At 41.3% G+C, this 19,775-nt stretch overlaps 2 long non-coding RNA genes and 1 pseudogene across 2 annotated transcripts; all 3 read right to left on the bottom strand.

Moving 5' to 3' along the window:
• Positions 1-477: 477 nt before the first annotated feature.
• On the bottom strand, positions 478-19,398 carry LOC123190873 (putative protease Do-like 14; annotated as a pseudogene).
• On the bottom strand, positions 13,140-13,907 carry LOC123190876 (uncharacterized). Its single transcript, XR_006496603.1, has 3 exons — positions 13,853-13,907; positions 13,684-13,761; positions 13,140-13,554 (listed from the first exon to the last, which is right to left on the bottom strand). It is a non-coding gene; the product is annotated as an uncharacterized lncRNA (long non-coding RNA).
• Positions 17,568-18,271, bottom strand: LOC123190875 (uncharacterized). The gene is made up of 3 exons (XR_006496602.1): positions 18,133-18,271; positions 17,906-18,039; positions 17,568-17,815 (listed from the first exon to the last, which is right to left on the bottom strand). It is a non-coding gene; the product is annotated as an uncharacterized lncRNA (long non-coding RNA).
• Positions 19,399-19,775: the final 377 nt, after the last annotated feature.

Raw genomic sequence — 19,775 nt, 5'->3', positions numbered from 1 at the left:
AGATTATGGTTGCTTTATTGAACTTGTAATAAGGTTACATCGTTTGCAAGATGAACAACTAGAAAATCTGGGGTTTCATCGACCCAATTACATGAGCTATTACTATCATCAGCATACTTAGCTGGCCTTCTTATTAGTTCCTGTTTCTTTCCTACCACTCCTTTTTGCTCGAGTTGTTCTTAGCTGGCCTTCATATTACTAGCTCCTGTTTCTTTCCTCCCACTCATCTAAAAAGTGAGCCTACTGCTATAGGGAGACTGAGAAGGATTTATCTCTCTGGTATGCCGACAAATGGGACCCAGAGACGATGGAAAATGCACTATATTAGTGAAGTTTTGGCACTCAGATCGTGTATTTTTTTATATAATTTGTGACACAAAAGTGACTGTTCAGTGCAACTTCATGTATACCATGGTGGGTATATTCAGCTCTTTCATCATTTACCTTGCTTCAAACATGTGTCAGAAATTCGAAGGCTGCCTACAAGCGAACTTCCATCTTTTTCCTAATCGGCTTGTTATTATAGCCGTGGATCAACACGAGAACCACAGCGGATTACAGGTCATTGTTTCTCAGCAAAAATACAAGCCATGGAGATCATGAAAAAAAGTGTAATCTGACACAATTAAGCACTCTACCATGCAAACGCTAAACTAGAAGTTTGCAAATACGTAGCACGAGGGGGGGGGGGGGGGGGGTGCTAGTAGCCGCCTATGCCACGCGGCGTGACATTTACGACGCGCATCTTGTAGTTTGGCATCGGCGCAGGCCACCTGAAAGCAAAACAAAACAAGATGTGATGGCAGTGTTACACAAACAACGCTTCAGCAGTGAATATGACATTAATGCTTTTTATAAAAGAAAATAATTTTTGCCTGTTGTAATTGCTCTCTTCCAGCATCTCTGCAGCTATAGTTTTTGACACCGTGCTGCCATCTCCTTGTCGCTTTATTACAACCTAATAGAAATTGTAAATAAAATGAGATAAATTTATGAACAGAGTACATGGCAAAGAAAAATGGAAAAGAACATATGATGGTAATTGAAAACATATCGCTTGAACGGCTAAGCAAATACCTCAATTGCCATGCCCCCATCACAACCTCCATAAGCTTCAATATGACTTACGGCAGCATCCAGTAATATTGCACCAAACTGATGCATGCGTTTTGAAGTTATAGTAATTACAAAAAGCATACAACGAGGCAAAATCATAGCAGCAAGCTACAGAAAACATAGTTACCTCTGGAACACTCGAGAGAACCTTTTCACCACATTTTACAATAACATCACCGACACATAATCCAGCAACATCAGCAGGTGATCCCTCAACAACCTAACAATTTATTTGATCTATTTTATACAAAACATGCTAGTGAAACAACTACTCCCTCCGTCCTAAAATAAGCGTTCTCAACTTTCTACTAACTTTAGTACAAAGTTGTACTAAGCTTGAGACACTTATTTTGGGACAGACGGAGTATATAATAAGCCAGAAAATAAATAAATAAATAAAACTACTTCAGATATTGCATTTTGGGGAATTAAAAAAATCTATATGTGGTTTGCAAAAATAGTAATATATTAAAAATACCAACATGTGCACCGTAGTTCAAACATTAAACTCACTAACCAGCAAAGCAACTCTACTGAGAATATAGTAGATAAAAGCACACTCTTATATGCAGGAATGCTTTATAACTGAACAGATGCCACGTCTATTTATTTTTCTTACCACCTCCTTAAGCCATGTCATCAGGTCAACTCTAGAGAACTGGGCATCAACCAGTTGGCTAGCTAGGTCATAGCCTGCCAACCCGCGTTCGAGGCTCAGTCTCCACTAGGTTGGTGCTCGGCTTTCCTAAAACATGCAACCAAGGGGCTAGCCCTGGTTGGTCAAAGTCATAATAAAACTCATATTTTTCCCTTCTCCCTAAGACACCTCCAGCATGCCCCATTCAAATCCTCACATTATGTAACCATCAAGGCAACTATTCAAACAGCCCTAGCAAGTAGCGAGGAGCAATCAAGCGGCAGAACATGACCAGAGAGTAAGGTATTAACTCTGCCGCTTCCACAACATCATATTTCAACATGTTCTCATGTTCCTGTTTCTTTTCATTAAAATCACAGAGTTTGCATCAACTTCACCGATAGTTTTGGTTCTATATATTGTTGAAAAAGAGCATTAAGCTGCAGACAATTTGGTATTCATGGTATGCCATTAAAACTCCCGTTACTCAGCCCATGAACTTCCATGCTATTCTAATTTCCATGGTGATTACGTGATTGCTTTCAGATTTTTCTCTTATGTAATTCAATTGATACCATGAATTACTGTTTACCGAAAGCAGAAGATTGATGGCCATATCTCTAGCAGTGGTTAATCTAATTATCTGCTCTTTTTATGAACGCACGGGCGTTGCCATGTTTTTTTGACTGATTGTGATTGGTGCTTGCCATGCCTCCAATGGCTGAACAGCTAGTAGATCCTGCACTGGAACTTGAGGTAGGTGATTCAGATTCTTCTTCTTCAAAGTCATTACCAGGAGACTAATTGGTTTAAGTTTTTGTCTTTATTTACTTTTGCCTACAGCATTGTACATATACTTTTTCAGCAAGTTATATATCCTATATACTTAAGAAGTTCATCCCCACTACTTGATTTATCTCAACATGCAACATAGACACATCAGCATCCAATCACGTGAAGCCACGTCACACCTTCATGAAGTCCCACCTCCTGATGTCATATTCCGTGAAAGAAAAAAGAAAATATGCCCCAATCTTTCCTCACGCCCTGCTCGGGCTCCTCCACCCGCCGCCAGCCTCCCTCCTCACCCCCTTCCTGCGCCCCGAATCGTCCTCACGGCGGCGGCGCTCCGGAGTCCGGACCCTGCCATCCCCATCGCCTTGGGCTCCTCCTCCCGCTTGCCAGCCTTCGTCGCTGGTGGTCAGAGCCACCTCCTTATCCCCTTCCTCGGCTCCTGATCCTCCTAGCGGCGGCGGCGCTCCGGACGCAGCCATTCCCATCGTCCGCCCCAGTTCCTACGGGATCCAGCAGGATGATGCGGTGGATGCGACCATTCCCCCCGCCCCCCTGCCCCCTTCCTCGCCGACGCCATGGGCATGGCCTGATGGGAGCATTCCGAGCAGCACCTGTCGGATGGCTCGGGAAGGAGCAGCTCGCGCCTCACTGGTCTACCACCGTCCCCTCCTCCCGCCTACTCGCCGCTGCCATGCCCATAGCCTGACGGGAGCATCCCCGAGAAGGCCCTCCAGTGGCTCCTCGCGCCGCCGGCCTCGCCTTCCCTGCCGCGACCAGCAGCCTCCGTTCCAGCAGTGGGATTAGCTCGGAGGAAGAAGCTCGCAGTAACGTCCCTATCAATGCCCAGTTAAGGTGAGCATGTCTTCCCCTTATTGTATTTAGGATGGTTTGTACTTCATCTGATGTCTATGATGTTTTGCTTGCGTTCGTTTCCAGGTGGTGTTTCATCTTGCTCTTTTCTTCGCGCTTAAATCGTTGGGTCAATGCACTATTTGCTCACGCCAACCTACCCAGCCCATTGCTTCAAACCTTTTGCAGCCTAATGTTCCAAATGGCCCACAGAAAAGATAAGAAAAAACCCTTCCGCTGCAGGTAATTGATGATTGACGCTACACTTCCTCTTCCCACGATCTGCACAAGAAACTGAAGAATTCCCCTTTAAAGTCTGCCCCACCTTAGCTCATCCTTTTCACATCATCTTCCAGCATGGGTGGACGTCTGCGATAGGGTGTTCATACTGCCCGCGGCGTCGCCTTTCTTCTCGTACCTAACCCTATTCGGCATCAACCAAGTCCATCAAGATCTTCATCATTGGTACGTGCTCTCACGCCTCAACCGCCGTACATCGGCATCTGCTGCCGGCTCGACCTGAGCTCTGTCTCACGGGATACGTGTGTGTAGGTACAAAGACAATCGGTTGGACGCGAAGCAGCTAATGGGGTCCGGGGGATGCCATCGTCGCAGTCGGCCACTGTCACATCACTCGCCGTCGTCATCTACTTACAAAAAAGGTTCATCAGCCCCCTGTTCACCACTGCTGCGATCTTTGCCTATTACGTTAGTGAAGTTTCTTCTCTTGATTATTCTAGCTATTGGAAATGTAGGATCTCGTGATCAATCTCACAAGTAGTACCTTTTTGATAAATAGTTTGGTAACCTACATCATTCGGTTCATTTCTTGGATCACTTTCAGTAGTTGTCAATTTTAAGTCAAGAATCAAGTTTTAACAGAAGTCTATAGAACGCACATCATGGTTCAGCTATTACTTATTAAAAGTACAGTACATATGATAGAAGCTGCAAGTGCCTTATTGCTGAAATCTATGACATAGAGGTGTAGCCATGGTGGTGATATTCTTTCACCGTGAAGATCAGGGGCAGAGCCAGATTTGAAGCATGCCCTTGGCTGTCCATTCTAAATTTGCTATACGATGTTAATGAACACAATTTCTTTCTTATCTCTATACATCTTTACGTCCGATAAGTGATATTACAGGGTTACCATACATGATTTTATCAGAAACAGTGATTCTGGAGTACATTTGTTTTCACAGTATGAATTACTAGCAGGAGGCGTCAACTCAACGCTCCTTGAGCACCGATGAAGCGTTTCATGACGTGGTTCCTTCAGGTTGTTGTGGACGCGCCATAAAGATCCATGTCTACTTGCATATCATAGACAGTTGTTGACTCCATACTGCTATCTTTCCTTGGATTGCACCCAGGATTTGTACGTGGCGAGGTAACTACTCTCTTACCTTAATCCTCCATTTTATCACTCAAATTAGCCTGCCATGCTATTTATTTCCTGTCTGTTGGCGGATGAATGAGTATTTGCATTATTTGCTACTTAATGTGAGGTTATCCTATTTGATTCATGTTTATTGATTTTTCTTCAGGATTATTGTTAAACTGTGCTACCTGATTTCCTACATCAGAACAACAAAACATTGGTGGTTATGGTACATGGAGGGCTTGAGTTTCACAATTCCTTTTCATGCCCACTATCAAAAATAAAACGAAAAGACAACATCAGATTGTCTAGCAACCATTGAGCACTGCAAGTTGTTTCCCTGGCTCTATGGGATGTCGTACATAGTTCATAATTAATACTTTCCTTACAGTTGTCGAAGCACACTTTTGTCTCGCCGTCGTGCCATGCTTTCCTAAGAGATCTGGCAGCAATCTTAATGGAGCGGCTATGAACCAAAATATTCAGAGTAAATATGAAGAGTCTATTCTCCCATTTCAGTTTATTCGAAGAATCAAGAATGCCAAGTACAGCCCAACTTCTTATTGTTGTTTTGCAAGGAATACAAAAGATAAAATCATCTAATTAGGAAATTTTTAGGCAAAGTACAAACTACAACTATAAGCCTTTCAGAAAAAGTTATGATTCCAGTATAAACAAATAAAATTTTGTTCTATTTATTTACAATACAGCTTCCCTAGCAATTTTAAGAACTATGTCAATGTATTCATGATGTCTCTCAATGTTTGAAACATATATCTTAGCTGACTGCTCACATGCTTTCCCTCTACTATCATATGCCCATAGTTAATTCTTATGTCCATAATTCATTTTTTCAGTTGTTAAGATTTGACAACACAAATTTGAAGATTTTTTAGGTGAACAAATACCTCATTTGAAGCGACTATAGGGTAAGCAAGTGTGCTCGAATGACTTCAATGCTCTTACAGTCAACATAGCTACTTGGGGAGAGGAATATGTGCCTGTTACTAATGAATCTCTTTATGTTTTTGTGGAAATATAGTAGTTCCATTGGATTTCAAAAGTAATCTCTTTTTGTTTCAAAATTTCAAATGTAAATATCAATATTCCATTCGATTTCTAACATCAACATTTGAAATGTAAATGTATTTTTCAACATTTCAAGCCATATTTTATTTTTTCATTTATAAAGTATCTGCTTTTCTTTGAATCTGCTGATCGAAACTAAAAAGTCCCGCAGCAACGCACGGGGTATCATCTAGTATATATAGTACTCCCTCCGTCCCAGAATAAGTATCGCTGATTTAGATAACACACATGCCATGTAACCTGCGTCACAATTCCTAAAGAAGCTGCTTTTGTGATTTTCTCTTTAAGCCTTGTTTGGATTGTCGTTTCGTTTTCAAATACCCCTGTAAAAAATACAGGCCTTGGGCGGTCGTTTTGTTTCCGGCCGGAAATTGTTCAGCGGCCAGTAAGATACAACAGTAAATTAAACACCCCCATACTGAAATACAACGATCCCAAGCGCGGCCTTATTGTGCATGGTGATTGCCATGCACTACTGATGGTGCTACTCAAGCTCAATTTTACACGTTTCCTTTAATCAGCAGCACGATTTTGTTCAATGGTCTAAATAGACAGATGGTGCTACTCAAGCTCAATTTTACATGTTTCCTTTAATCAGCAGCACGATTTTGTTCAATGGTCCAAATAGACAGATGATGCTACTCAAGCTCAAACATTCTGTAATACTGTGGAATTGATCAAAGCAAAGCTAACCGTTCATTTTCAAGCCTGATGAACAAGATATTTGTGTGCGGCAAAGAATAAAATAGCATCCATGACATGTAAGACTAGGTAGCAAGTTATTGGCCTGAAGTACCACATGCCATTGTGCGGCAAAGAATAAAGTAGCATCAATGACATGTAAGAGTAGGTAGCAAGTTATTGGCCTGAAGTACCTCATGCCGTCAAGCTTTACAGTTCATCTTTATGGAACACGGACAGGGAAGAAATAATTGGGTCATAAATTCAATTTGTCTTTCACCGGTCTATGTTAAATTTTTGGTCAACAGCATAAATCACTTCTAGAGCTCTTCCATGTTCCTTTACACATTTCCCTCCTCATTTCCTTCACTATTTGTGCAACTTCTAGACATGCATATCTTGGAAGGAAAAACTTTGGCATAATGAAATATCTCTGTGCTTAGTTATTTATACTACTTTTGCAGATCCAACATTTTTCTGTTTGGGCCCGCGGCAATGCATGAGCTACAAATTAGTACTCCCTCCTTTCACAAATATAAGATGTTTTGTATATTTCAATATGGACTACATACGAACTTAAATGAGTGAACAAACACACTAAAACACATCTATATACATCTGATTCACAAAAAAGTTAGAACATCTTATATTTGTGAACGGAGGGAGTACTAATTAATGAGGAAATCCTAATTGGATGAGCAACAAAGAGTTCCCATCAAGCGTCTAAATGCTTGCTGTAGCACCCTATATTTCAGCATCACCTATGGAGAAATTCTGATTTGATTGTCGTTCCGAAATATCAGACTGGCACCAATCAAACACTATCTAACCTTTCAGACAGATAAATCAGTCCAATGCGAACTATTCGTGCTGATACTGCTGTCTGCCTAGCGGTGCCTTGGGAGTGTCGAAACGCTGCCATTGTTGTATCCTTTCAAGCCATCAGCATGCTGCTGTGTGACTATGGCTGGCAACAGAGCTATTTCGGATGGCAATGGGGCTATTCCCCAAAGAGGTGTGCCTTCCCATCCCAGCTTCCTATTTACTTATCAGGGGAGCTCTTGCTTCCACCACCAATGATTTGGCGCAAAACAGGGGCCAGTTAAGAAACTAAATCAAATAACATTGTCATCAATTTTATCGTATAGTAGGAACATAACATTTGTATATTATTAAGTATGTAGAGGCCAATCCTGTGCAAACCCAATCCACTATTAAGAACTTGTCTAACATTTGAGAAAAGATGACATCATGCAATGCCTATCAGTTTACCCTAAAACTGGAAAGCTCATATTCCTAAGAGGAACTTTTTGACATACAAATAAGATAATCAAAGCAGAAAAGAATTGAAAAAAATAGAAGAACTATATACCTTTGAAACATATAAACCCTGGTCAACATCTGGGAATTTTCTATAGATACGCTCCAGGACTGCCAGTGTCACCATATGAAGAGAAGTATACCTTAAACCAAGCCAAGGGCTAATTAATTTCCTGCACAGCAAGAAAATTCTTATTTGACACTTACTCAGCTCAAAAAAGAAAAGGGAAGTAGTACTAAAGAACAAATGAGGAGCCCATTTTCCCTAATAAGAATGCTAAGGTTAAACCTATAACAGAAAAGAAAAAACAGTGGAAGCATCACGACTTCACAAGTAGAATAGTTTACCCGAAGCTATGGTGTTGTTCCAGGATCCTTGAAACAATTAACACTGGAAGGTACGATGTTTGATTGTCTTCATAAAAGTTAATACCAAGAACTTGACCATTGTAATTGACAAGAGGTCCTCCAGAACCAGCCTGCAAAAAGGGAAAAACAATGGAGAAGGTGTCAGTGTAATCAAGAGATAAACAAAGAATTTGCAAAGTCTCCTGAGGACAACTGGCCAGCACCATGGATAGTGGATTAGCCAGTTCAGCTCATTCCTCGGCATTTTGTGCTTGTGTGTGCTGGCGGGGTAAAGAGAAGAGTGACATGTATATATAGTAATTTCAGTTTCACCATGAAAGAGAAGCATGCTTCATGAATGCCTAGCTTCACTAAATTGAGATTAAATTTAACCAAACGAACAAAGAATCACAATTATGATCAATTAATTAGACTATTCCACTTTCGTAGGTGTTACTACATTGTTAGTTCATGCAGCTTCTGCACCATCTAGGTTTGTGTGGTACACAGGTCACAACTATGCGGAAGGGGTCAATAAGAAGATAAAAAATAAATATGATATATTTTATACCATTGAAACCTCGCAGCTTGACACCAATAGCTCCGCGCACCCAAAATTGCTTTTTTTTGTTTAAAACTTGACCCCGTGAACACATGATATAACCACCTTCATATGCACGTCCAAGTGCTAACACAGCTCCATTGTTGGCAGTGCTTTCTTCTAAGAGTGCTAAATAAGCTGCAACTTTGACAACAGCTACATTATAGTGAAAATCCACAAGAAAGATGTGGCCATCTATTATATGCCCATCAGGTAGAAGAACCTTGACCTGAAATCAGGTATCAACAAAAAATCAAGACCAACTGACAAGAATAAATCTACATGTTTGGCAATGGATTAAGGCTCAAAAAAATTACCGTCACATCAGATATCACATTATTGTCTCCATTCAGAGATCTAACAAGTGTTGCTGAGGTTAAAATCATATTTGCACCAGTATTGGCTGTTCCATGCATCACAAATCCTGAACAAACACGGATCCTCTTTCCACCTAAATTTTATTAACACCTTACTGAGGCTTCAGGTCAAACCAAATATGGAAAAAATGGCTACTGAGTAAACCTATGATATACCTGCAAAAGCAGACAGGCTCACGACTGACTTTGAGACCAATAATGCAACTTTACGAGCCTGGAGACTCTCAAGGCTGCCATCATTGCAGTCAGCAAACGTATCCTCCACAGAAAGGTCGGATTCCCCAGAGAGTCTTTTAACTACAATATGCAATTCATAGCCATGGATATTAGTCAGAAAGAAACATATATGTTTGATGTCCAATTAGAGTAAATAATTATGCAGAGATAACAGGTTAACCACCTAACTCTTGCTTTAATTTTCCAGACTATAAAGTCTACTGCATATGGTTGATGACATGCAGCGGCAAATAGAACTCATGAAAATATTTGTTTGAGATCCTTTTCCACATGTGAAATGACAGACACACTTATAATGAGACTAGGTGATTTATAACACAGTCGTCAACATGTACATGTAGAAATACAAAAGGCGTATTGAGAACATATTGGTCAAGTTGGAAATAAGTGAGAGAAACTAAATATGGCAAAACAATGCAAACCATGAGAATTAAGTGACTTTGGCAAAAACTAAGAACATTACAGCTTGCAGTGATCTTATGTACGATATGCAGTTAGTGAGAGGCCACCCCCTTGTTGAGCTTGAGATTGAGGCATTTTTGCCGTGTCTTGACTCACCTGAGCCCCTAGATGTGCCCTTTTTGCCCCTTTGAAAGCACTCTGTATTCTAGTGCCCTTGATACTGGAGCTGATATGCAGGTAAGTATAATAGGGCAAGTGCCCAAAAAACGCACTTTGTTGTATGAAAAGGTGCTCTGAAATGTACCGCGAGGCTACTAAGGTGTTTTCAAGAAGCAAATCGAGAGGCGCTCTGAACTCATACCGACAGAGTTATTTATTTTGGGCTAATTTTGTACTCAGTCAGAGAATGTAATATAATTTGCCACACATGTACACAGCAATACACCCAGTGAAATCTACCAACTACTAAGGGCATCTACAATGGGGACGCTAAGAACGGGCGCCAGGGTAGATTTCCGGGCCGTTATGTTCAAATCCCAGCCGAGCCATGGATTTTGCCTAGCGTCGATGCTAATTGTCGCGTCGAGCGCTTAGACTAATTTTGTCAGCAAGCCGAAGGCGCTAGTGATTGTTTTTAGTATTTTTTAAGCGCTCCGCGTTGCTGGGTAGGGGAGGGGACGGGTTAGGTCCAGGTGTCTGGGTCGACAGCCGCATCAGGCTCGGCCGCTTCGGTTGCGTTGCGTCCGACCCAATCTGTCCGTATTCCCATTGGAACCCTTGTTGTTCCCTGTTATTTTTCTTTTCTTTTTCTTGGAGTGAATTGCGCAGAATTTTTTTTAACACAGTGCAGACGACAGAGAAATAGACGTGGTAGAGGAATCCCCGCCGCTACCCGGTGGATTCGTGATGACGTGACGACGGCTGTTTGTCTAGCATCTCGTCTGATCAGTGATGCTGGGGATTTTCCAACTGAGCCAAGAAAAAATTGTTGGGCTAGGCCGTGTCGGAGTGGCTGGGGACTGAAAGAATAACCATGTGAGCTAGTGGTTATTTTGGACTCAATGCTCATATGATATCGATGAAGAAACCGAACGCTAAACAGTGGATGTTCACAATGATAGGAGTCGCCGTCTCAAGAAGCGTTTGTAAGGAAGGATGATAGTCACTTTTTAGGCTACGTGATGGACGAGACGGAAAGTAATACACGAGGGGGTGTTTCAGAGTCCATTAACAATGGATCTTTTCGTCAAATATTTCATTGCAAAACTTGGAGAAGCGCCAAAAACTACTACTGCTCCTAACCTTGCACCAGTCTGACAAAGGAAACCTACACGAATGATTGCTCTGCCACAGGGTTTTGCTAAGATCCATGTTGACGCAGGCCTAACAAGAACACAAAGAGGAGGCTCAACGACGGCTGTATGTAGGAACTCCCATGGAAACTATCTGGGCCCGTCGGCATTGGTGATCCATGGAGTGCGAGATGTTACAACACTTGAAACTATTGCTTGCAGAGAGCCTCTATCATTAGTTGAGGATCTCCTTCTACACAACATAGTAATCGCTACTGGTTCCAAGCAGGTAGCAAGCGATATCAACAGAGGATGTATAGCTCTCCATGGCCAGATTATAACTAAGATTAAGCTAAGGGCAGAGGAGTTTAATTGTACTTTTCAGTTTGAGGGTCGGGCATCAAATAGTGAGGCCCATTTGTTAGCCAGGTTTAGCCACTCTCTAGATTGTGGTCGTCATGTTTGGTTGGGACAGACACATGACCCCGTTTATATCCATAGCGTTGTGATCTTTGCTTAATAAAGCTTGGTTATTCTCAACAACAAAATGTTTCTAAGATAAATCCCTTTTTTTTCAACCGGGAATCACCTTCTCATTAATCGCTCACGGAATCATATATCGGGTTATGTTTTGTTAATTTTGCTTCTCTTGCCTATGAAAAATATATTCGGAAAGGACATGCCCCTTGGCCCAAAATACAAGAAATAACAAAAGGTCACTCGGATCCTCCACATTGAACAAGACCTGCACCTGTCTGTGCCCAACACGCGTCGCCGCAGCGCCCGCCGGAGGAAGAGGACATGAATCATCAAACTTTGAAGTAAGGGTGCGTCCTCGCATTTCTATGCTTGTAGATCCTCTTGAGTGGCCCAAAAGTCATCTTCTTTGTGTTTCGTCGGCCTGCCCGGTACACCACACTCTTCAGGTATGAGACTGAACACCACGGAGGCGGGGTAGGCATGCAAGACCATCCCACCGCCCACTATAAGACATGTGTTGAGCTTGTCATCCCTTCCAAGACCAAAACCAACGAAGAAGCCAGATCTGGCACACCTCTGTCCAAAGATCCCACTGAGTTCTACACCGACTTTGGAGCAGCTATCAACGTAGCAGAGGAGAAACTCTAGGACAAAATCTTTTGTCGGTGGCACCACTCCCAACTTGGCGCCGTTGGCCAAGAATACACATCTCACCACCGTGCACAGCAAGCAAGCAAAACCTAGCCTCGACACCCTAAAAGGACCCCATGAATCTATTTCCACCAGACCACCATCCACGCCACATCGACTTTGGCCGAAAGGAACCGAACCTGCGGAAAACACAAGGAATGCGGCACGAGCACACTTTCAGTGTTAGGGTTCCCGTCCCTCCCGCCGCCATCGGAACGGCCAATGGAGGGTAAGGGAACCCAGGGATTGACCAACGTACGAAGGGGAAGATAGATCGCATGTGGAAAGAGGCGTTTGGCTGGTCCCCCTGAGCCCGCCCATTGAGGAAGGCGGCAGCAGAAGGCGGATGTGCTCGGGAGGGATGAGTTCGAAATATGAGGCGCTTGGGAGCAAGAACACGAGCGAGGACCGTCGATCCAGTAGAAGCATTTACCTTGTTTCAAGTGGGATGCACAAAAAAGTGAAACATGGCTCGAAACTTCAATTCTCTCTATGAAAAGCATCTCCAAAGAAAATTGATAGTAAGTTCCTGCTTTGTATTAAACCGGTGGATCGACACAAGATCTATGTCAAATTACAAGCCAAAAGGCAAGCAAAAGGAGAAGTGCAACCCGACACACTATGACATGAAGTAGTAGTACACAAAACATGCCAGCACCATAGGGAGGGAGGCCAAGCAAATCCAAGAGTCCACAGGGAGTCTTCTGCAGTCGACCAAATGCCTAATAAACACCTCTACGCGGCGTGATATTTACTACGCGAAATGGAGATGCAAAAAAAAATTGAATCATGAATTTCAAGGCCGCCTAGAAGTGTACCTCCATTTTTTTCCCTGATCGGCTTGTTAACATGGATTAACACGAGATCCACAGCGAATTACAAGTCATGGTTTCTCAACAAAAATACAAGCCATGTAGATCATCAAAAAGATGTGTAGTCCGACACAGTGAAGTACCATGCAAACAAAAAAGATAGCAGAGAGGGAGGGGGGGGGTGTTGCTAGTAGCCGCCTATGCCACGCGGTGTGACATTTATAACGCGCATCGTGTAGCTTGGCATCGGCGCAGGCCACCTGAATGGAAAACAAAACAAGATGTGATGACGGTGGTACAAACAAAGCTGTAACACATGGCATCAATATTTTTATAAAAGAAAAGAAAAGAAACAAAATGCCTGTTATAATTGTTCTCTTTCAGCATCTCCACAACCATAGTTTTTGATAGTGTGCTGCCATCTCTTCGTCGCTTTATCACAACCTAACAATATAGAGATTGTAAATAAGAAGCGATAATTTTATGAAAAAGGAATATGACAAAGAAAATAGAAAAGAACCAGGGATATGACGATATCCAGAAACATATCTTCTGGACAGACAAACTAAATACCTCAATTTTCATGTCTCCATCACAACCTCCAAAGGATTCAACATGGGCCACCGCAGCATCCAATAACATTGAACCAAACTAATGAACACGTTGTGAATTTATATTGATTAGTAGAAAAAGCAAACAACCACACAAAATCATAACAATAAGCCAGGGGAAACATAGTTACCTCTGGAGCAGTCAGAAGAACTTTTTCACTGCATTTTACAATAACATCACCGACACATAACCCGGCAACATCAGCAGGTGATCCCTCAACAACCTAATTAGCAATTTATTCGATCCATTTTATACAAACATGCTACTGAAGAAACTATATAATAAGACAGAAAATAAATAAATAAACATAATTCCGATATTGCATTTTTTGGAATTCAAAAATCTATATGGATATTGTGAAAATAGTATATTAAAAACCGACAGGTGCACGGTAATTCAACATACAATTCACTAACTTCCAAAGCAAATCTACTGAAAATATAGTAAATAAAAGCACGCTCTTATCTGTAGGAATGCTTTATGACTAAACAAATGCCTCCTGCTATCTATTTTTCTTACCATCTCCATAAGTTATGTCATCAGTTCAACTCATAAAATTCATGTTTTCCCTTCTCCCAAAGACACCTCCAGCATGCCTCATTCAAATCCTCACATTACATAACCATCAGGGCAACCATTCAAACACCCCTAGCAAGTAGCGAGGATCAATCAAGCAGCAGAATGCGACCAGAGAGTAAGGGATTTAACTCTGCACCTTCACACCATCATATTTCAATATGTTCTCACGTTTTTTCTGTTTCTTTTCGTTAAAATCGCAGAGTTGCATCAACTTTGCCGATAGTTTTGGTACAATACTCCCTCTAGTCCTTTTTACTCCGCATATTAGATTTGTCTAAAGTCAAACTTTGCTAAGTTTGACCAAATTTATATGAGAAAATATTAACATCTAAAATACCTAATAAATATAATATGAAAATATATTCCAAGATAGATCTAATGAACATAATTCCAATATGAAAATATTAACATCTAAAATACCTAATAAATATAATATGGAAATATATTGGTGTTGTTATGTGAATGTTAATAATATTTTGTATAAACTTGGTCAAACTTTGAAGAGTTTGACTTCAGATAAACCTAGTATGCAGAGTAAAAAGGACCTGAGGGAGTATATTGTTAGACAAGGCCATTAAGCTCCTGACAATTTGGTATTCAAGGTATACCACTAAACTCCCCTTCCCAACCCATCAACTTCCATGCTAAAAAATGGCCTGAAGCCAGCAATTACTGTACGTGATTGCTTTCGGAGTTTTCTCTTATGTAATTAAATTGGTACCAACAACTATGTTTACCGAAACGTGCGGCCGTTGCCATGTTGCTATGCCTGCCTCCATCAATGTAATTTGAGGTAGGACAGCTAGTAGATCCTGCACTGGAATTTGAGGTAGGTGATTCAGATTTTTCTTCTTCATCAAAATGTAACAAGGAGAGTAATTGGTTTCAGTTTTTTTCCTTTGTTATTTTTGCCTACAACATTGTACATATACTTTTCAGCAAGTAATACATATATTCTTTTTAAGATAACAAACACGCCATGTAATCAGCTGCATTCCAATTCCTAAAGAAGCTTCTTTTGTGATTTCCCTTTATTGTGCATGGAGATTGCCATGCACTACTGAATAAGAAATTTTACATGTTTCCTTTCATCAGCAGCACGATTTTGTTCAATGGTCTAAATATACAGATACTGCTACTCAAGGTCAAACATTCTGTGATCTGTGGAATTGATCAAAGCAAAGCTAACCATTAATTTTCAAGCCTGATGAAGAAGGTATTAGTGTGCGGCGAAGAATGAAATAGCATCAATGACATGTAAGACTACGTAGCAAGTTATTGGCCTGAAGTACCTCATGCCGTCAAGTTTAACAGCTCACCTTTATGAGACACAGAATGGGAAGAAATAATTGGGTCATAAATTCAATTTGTCTTTCACCGGTCTATGTTAAAATCTTAGCCAATACCATAAATCTCTTATAGAGCCCCTTCCATGTTCTTTAACTTCTTTTACACATTTCTTCCCTCATTTCCTTGCCTATTCGTGCAACTTCTAGACTGTACGTCTTGGAAGGAAAAACTTAGGCAAAATTTAATATCTCCGTGCTTAGATATTTATACTACTTTCGCAGATCCAACATTTTCTGTTTGGGCCCGCGGCAATATTAATGCATGAGCTACAAATTAGTACTCCCTCTGTCTAGTGTCAAAAAACGTCTTATATTATGGGACAGAGGAGTACTAATTAATGAGGAAATCCTAATTGGATGAGCAACAAAGAGTTTCCATCAAGCAGCTAAATGCTTGTTGTAGCAGCCTATATTTCAGCATCACCTACGGAAAAATTCTGATTTGATATGCCATTCCGAAATATCAGACTGGCACCAATCAAACACTATCCAACCTTTCAGAGATATAAATCAGTCCGATGCGAACGATCTGTATTGACACTGCTGTCTGCATAGCGGTGCTTGAGGAGCATTGGCACACTAACATTGCTGTAGCCTTTCAAGCCATCAGCATGCTGCTGTGTGACTATGCCTGGCAACAGAGCTATTCCAGATGGCAACAGGGCTATTCCTCAGCTTCCTTTTATGTTTTCAGGGGAGATCTTGCTTCCACCACCATCCCCACCAACAATTTAGCGGGAAACAGGGCCTGATTATAAGAAACTAAATCAAATAACATTGGCATTAATATATTATCAAATAGGAACATAACATCTTTATATTATTAAGTATGTAGAGGCCAATCCTGTACAAACCCAATCCACTATTAAGAACGTGTCTAACATTTGAGCTAAAGATGACATCATGCAATGCCTGTCAGTTTACTCTAAAACTGGAAGGCTCATATTCTAAAGAGGAAATTTTTGACATACAAATAAGATAAATAAAGCATAAAAGAATTAAAAAAATACAAGAGATACATACCTTTGAAACATATAAACCTTGGTCAACATCTGGGAATTTTCGATAGATACGCTCCAGGGTTGCCAGTGACACCATATGAAGAGAAGTATACCTTAATCCAAGCCAAGGGCTAATTAATTTCCTGCACGATAAGAAAAAAAATTCTTATTTGACACATACTCAGCCAAAATAAAAAGGAAAAGGTAAGTAATAAAGAACAAATGACGAGTCCATTTTCCCTAATATGAGTGCAAAGGCAAAACATATAATAGAAAAAGAATAAGTAGAAGTATCACAACTAGAATAGTTTACCCGAAGCTCTGATGTTGTTCCAGGATCCTTGAAACAATTAACATTGGAAGGTATGATGTTTGATTGTCTTCATAGAAGTTCATACCGAGAACTTGACCATCGTAATTGACAAGAGGTCCTCCAGAACCAGCCTTCCAAAACAAAAAAAAAATAATGGGGAAAAAAGTGTCAGCATAATCAAGAAAAAAACAAATAATTTGCTAAGTCTCCTGGGGCCAATTGGGCAGCACCATGGATGGTGGATTAGCCAGTTCAGATTCAGCTCATCCCTCATTATTTTTTGCTTGTGTGTGTGGTGGGGTGGGGGGTCAATAATTTCATCATGGAATATGTTCAAAAGAGACCACTTCCTTCTGTCTTACAGATTGAAGGAGTACCATTCTTCATGATTGCCTAGTTTCACTAAATTGAGATTACAAATAACAAAACAAGAAAGAATCAGAACTATGGTAAATTAATTAGACTATTCCTCTTTCTTAGGTTTTATTAATTTGTTATTAGTTCAATCTAGGTTTGTGCGGTACACAGGTCATAACTATATGAAAAGGGGTCAATAAGAAAATAATATAAAGTAAATGTGATATATATTATACCATGGATATTTCGCAGCTTGACACAAATAGCTCCAAACACCCAAAAGTGCTTTTTTTGTTTAAAGCTTGACCCCGTGAACACATGATATAACCACCTTCATATGCACGTCCAAGTGCTAATACAACTCCATTGTTGGTAGTGCCTTCTTCTAAGAGTGGTAAATCAGTTGCAACTTTGACAACAGCTACATTATAGTGAAAATCCACAAGAAGGATATGGCCATCGGTTATACGCCAATCAGGTAGAAGCACCTTGACCTGAATCACTTATCAAAAATAAATAAATAAGGACAAACTACTAAAAATGCATCTACAGATCGACTTGGCAAGGATTAAGGCAACAGTTACCGTCACGTCAGAGATCACATTGTTATCTCCATTCAGAGATCTAACAAGTGTTGCTGAGGTTAAAACCATATTTGCATCGGTATCGTCTTTTCTGCGCATCACAAATCCTGAGCAAACCCGGATCCTCTTTCCACCTAAACTTTATTAACAACACCTTATTGAGGATTCAGTGCAAACCAAATATGGAAAAAATGGCTACTAAGTAAAGCTATGATATACGTATATACCTGCAAAAGAAGACAGGCTGACGATTGACTTTGAGACCAACAATGCAACTTTACGAGCCTGGAGACTCTCAAGGCTGCCATCATTGCAGTCACCAAATGTATCCTCCACAGAAAAGTCACTTTCCCCGTTGAGGCGTTTAACTACGATATGCAATTCATAGCCATGGATAAAGTCAGATAGAAAGATGTGTCTGATGCCCAATTAGAGTAAATGATTATGCAGAGATAACAGATTAACCGTCCAACTCTTGCTTTAGTTTTCGAGACTAAAGCCTACTGCATATGATTGATTGATGACATGCTGCCGTGAAAAAATATCATGAAAATGTTTTAGCAAGAGAACCTTTTCCGCATATGAAATGTCTGACACACTCATAATCTGATTAGGTGCTTTCTGATACAGTCATCAACAATTACAAGTAGAAATACTAATTAAAGGCATACTGAGAACATATTGGTTTTTTAGATGGTTCGCGAAATACTAAAAGCATGCTGAATGGAGATAATAATGTGATCTGTGATCTACGGCAAGCCTACTAAGGTGCTTCGGATAAGAAAATCGAAAGGCGCTCTGAATTCACATAGACGAGTTATTGGTTTTGAATTAATTTTGTACTCAATCAGAGAATGTAATATAATTATCACCCCATGTACACACTAATGCTCATCTACAACCAAACACCAGATCGATCGGTTCAACTTCTCATGATGAAGGAAGGATGTGAGAACAAATGAAGAGTGAAACATTCCACAATATCTAGTGTTTTTCCTTGAAAAGACGTGCGGAAAGATAAACAGATCCAAGGAAGAAAAAAACAGATAGCAGTTACTGTATTTCTTACGTAGCTCGGCAGTTTCTTTCTCCCTGGCGTCGCGGACGGCAAGCATATGCCGCACCTGCTCGCCCACCATGGCCCTGACCTGAGCCGACCGTTCGTCGTCGCTGGTGGTAGCGCGGTGCTCCTGGGATGGGGCAGGTGGAGGTGGAGGCGCAGGCGCAGGCGGCGTAGCCTTGGCGCTGCTCCGCTTCCTCTTCCGCCTCCTCTTCCTATCCTTCTTCCCCGGCCCCGTCTCGCAAGCGACGCGCCGGCCCTCCTCCCTGCCGCCGGCACCGTCGTCGTCAGACTTCATGTCAGCACCGCAAGGGGTGTCAGGAACAGCTAGCCGCAGAGGCTAGGGAGGGCGATTAGGGCTTTGAGGATCGTGGATCGGGGCCGGGGGTCGAGGGCGTAGGGGGAACCGGGGAAGCGGTGGCTGGTGGACGGTGCGGCGAGGCCGGGGCGGTGGCGACGCGTGCTGATCGAGGAAGAGACGGGTTACCTCGACGTGTTTGGAGCAAGGTTTTGGATTCCGAATGGACGAATTTTCTCGTGTGTGTGTGTGTGGGGGGGGGGGGGGCGTCTCGGTTACCATGGTTACCGAGAAATACCGAACATATTTCGGACGAAATTTATAATTGAATTTCGAATTCAAATTGTTTTAAGTTCGATATAGATAAAAGCTGAACCAATGTTGTGCACAGAGTTGGTAGCACCCCAGTGGAATCTCTTGTACGCGCTAAGTAAAGAGGTCGCGAGGTCGATTCCTCTCCCGTCCTCTTTTTTCATGTACATATTTTGAAAAATAAACCAAAAAAGTTGTGC

This window comes from Triticum aestivum, chromosome 2A (genome assembly GCF_018294505.1).
Source record: "Triticum aestivum cultivar Chinese Spring chromosome 2A, IWGSC CS RefSeq v2.1, whole genome shotgun sequence".
Lineage (NCBI taxonomy): Eukaryota > Viridiplantae > Streptophyta > Magnoliopsida > Poales > Poaceae > Triticum > Triticum aestivum.
The sequence above is the reverse complement of the archived record's forward strand: the minus strand, read 5'-3'. Positions and strand labels throughout refer to the sequence as shown.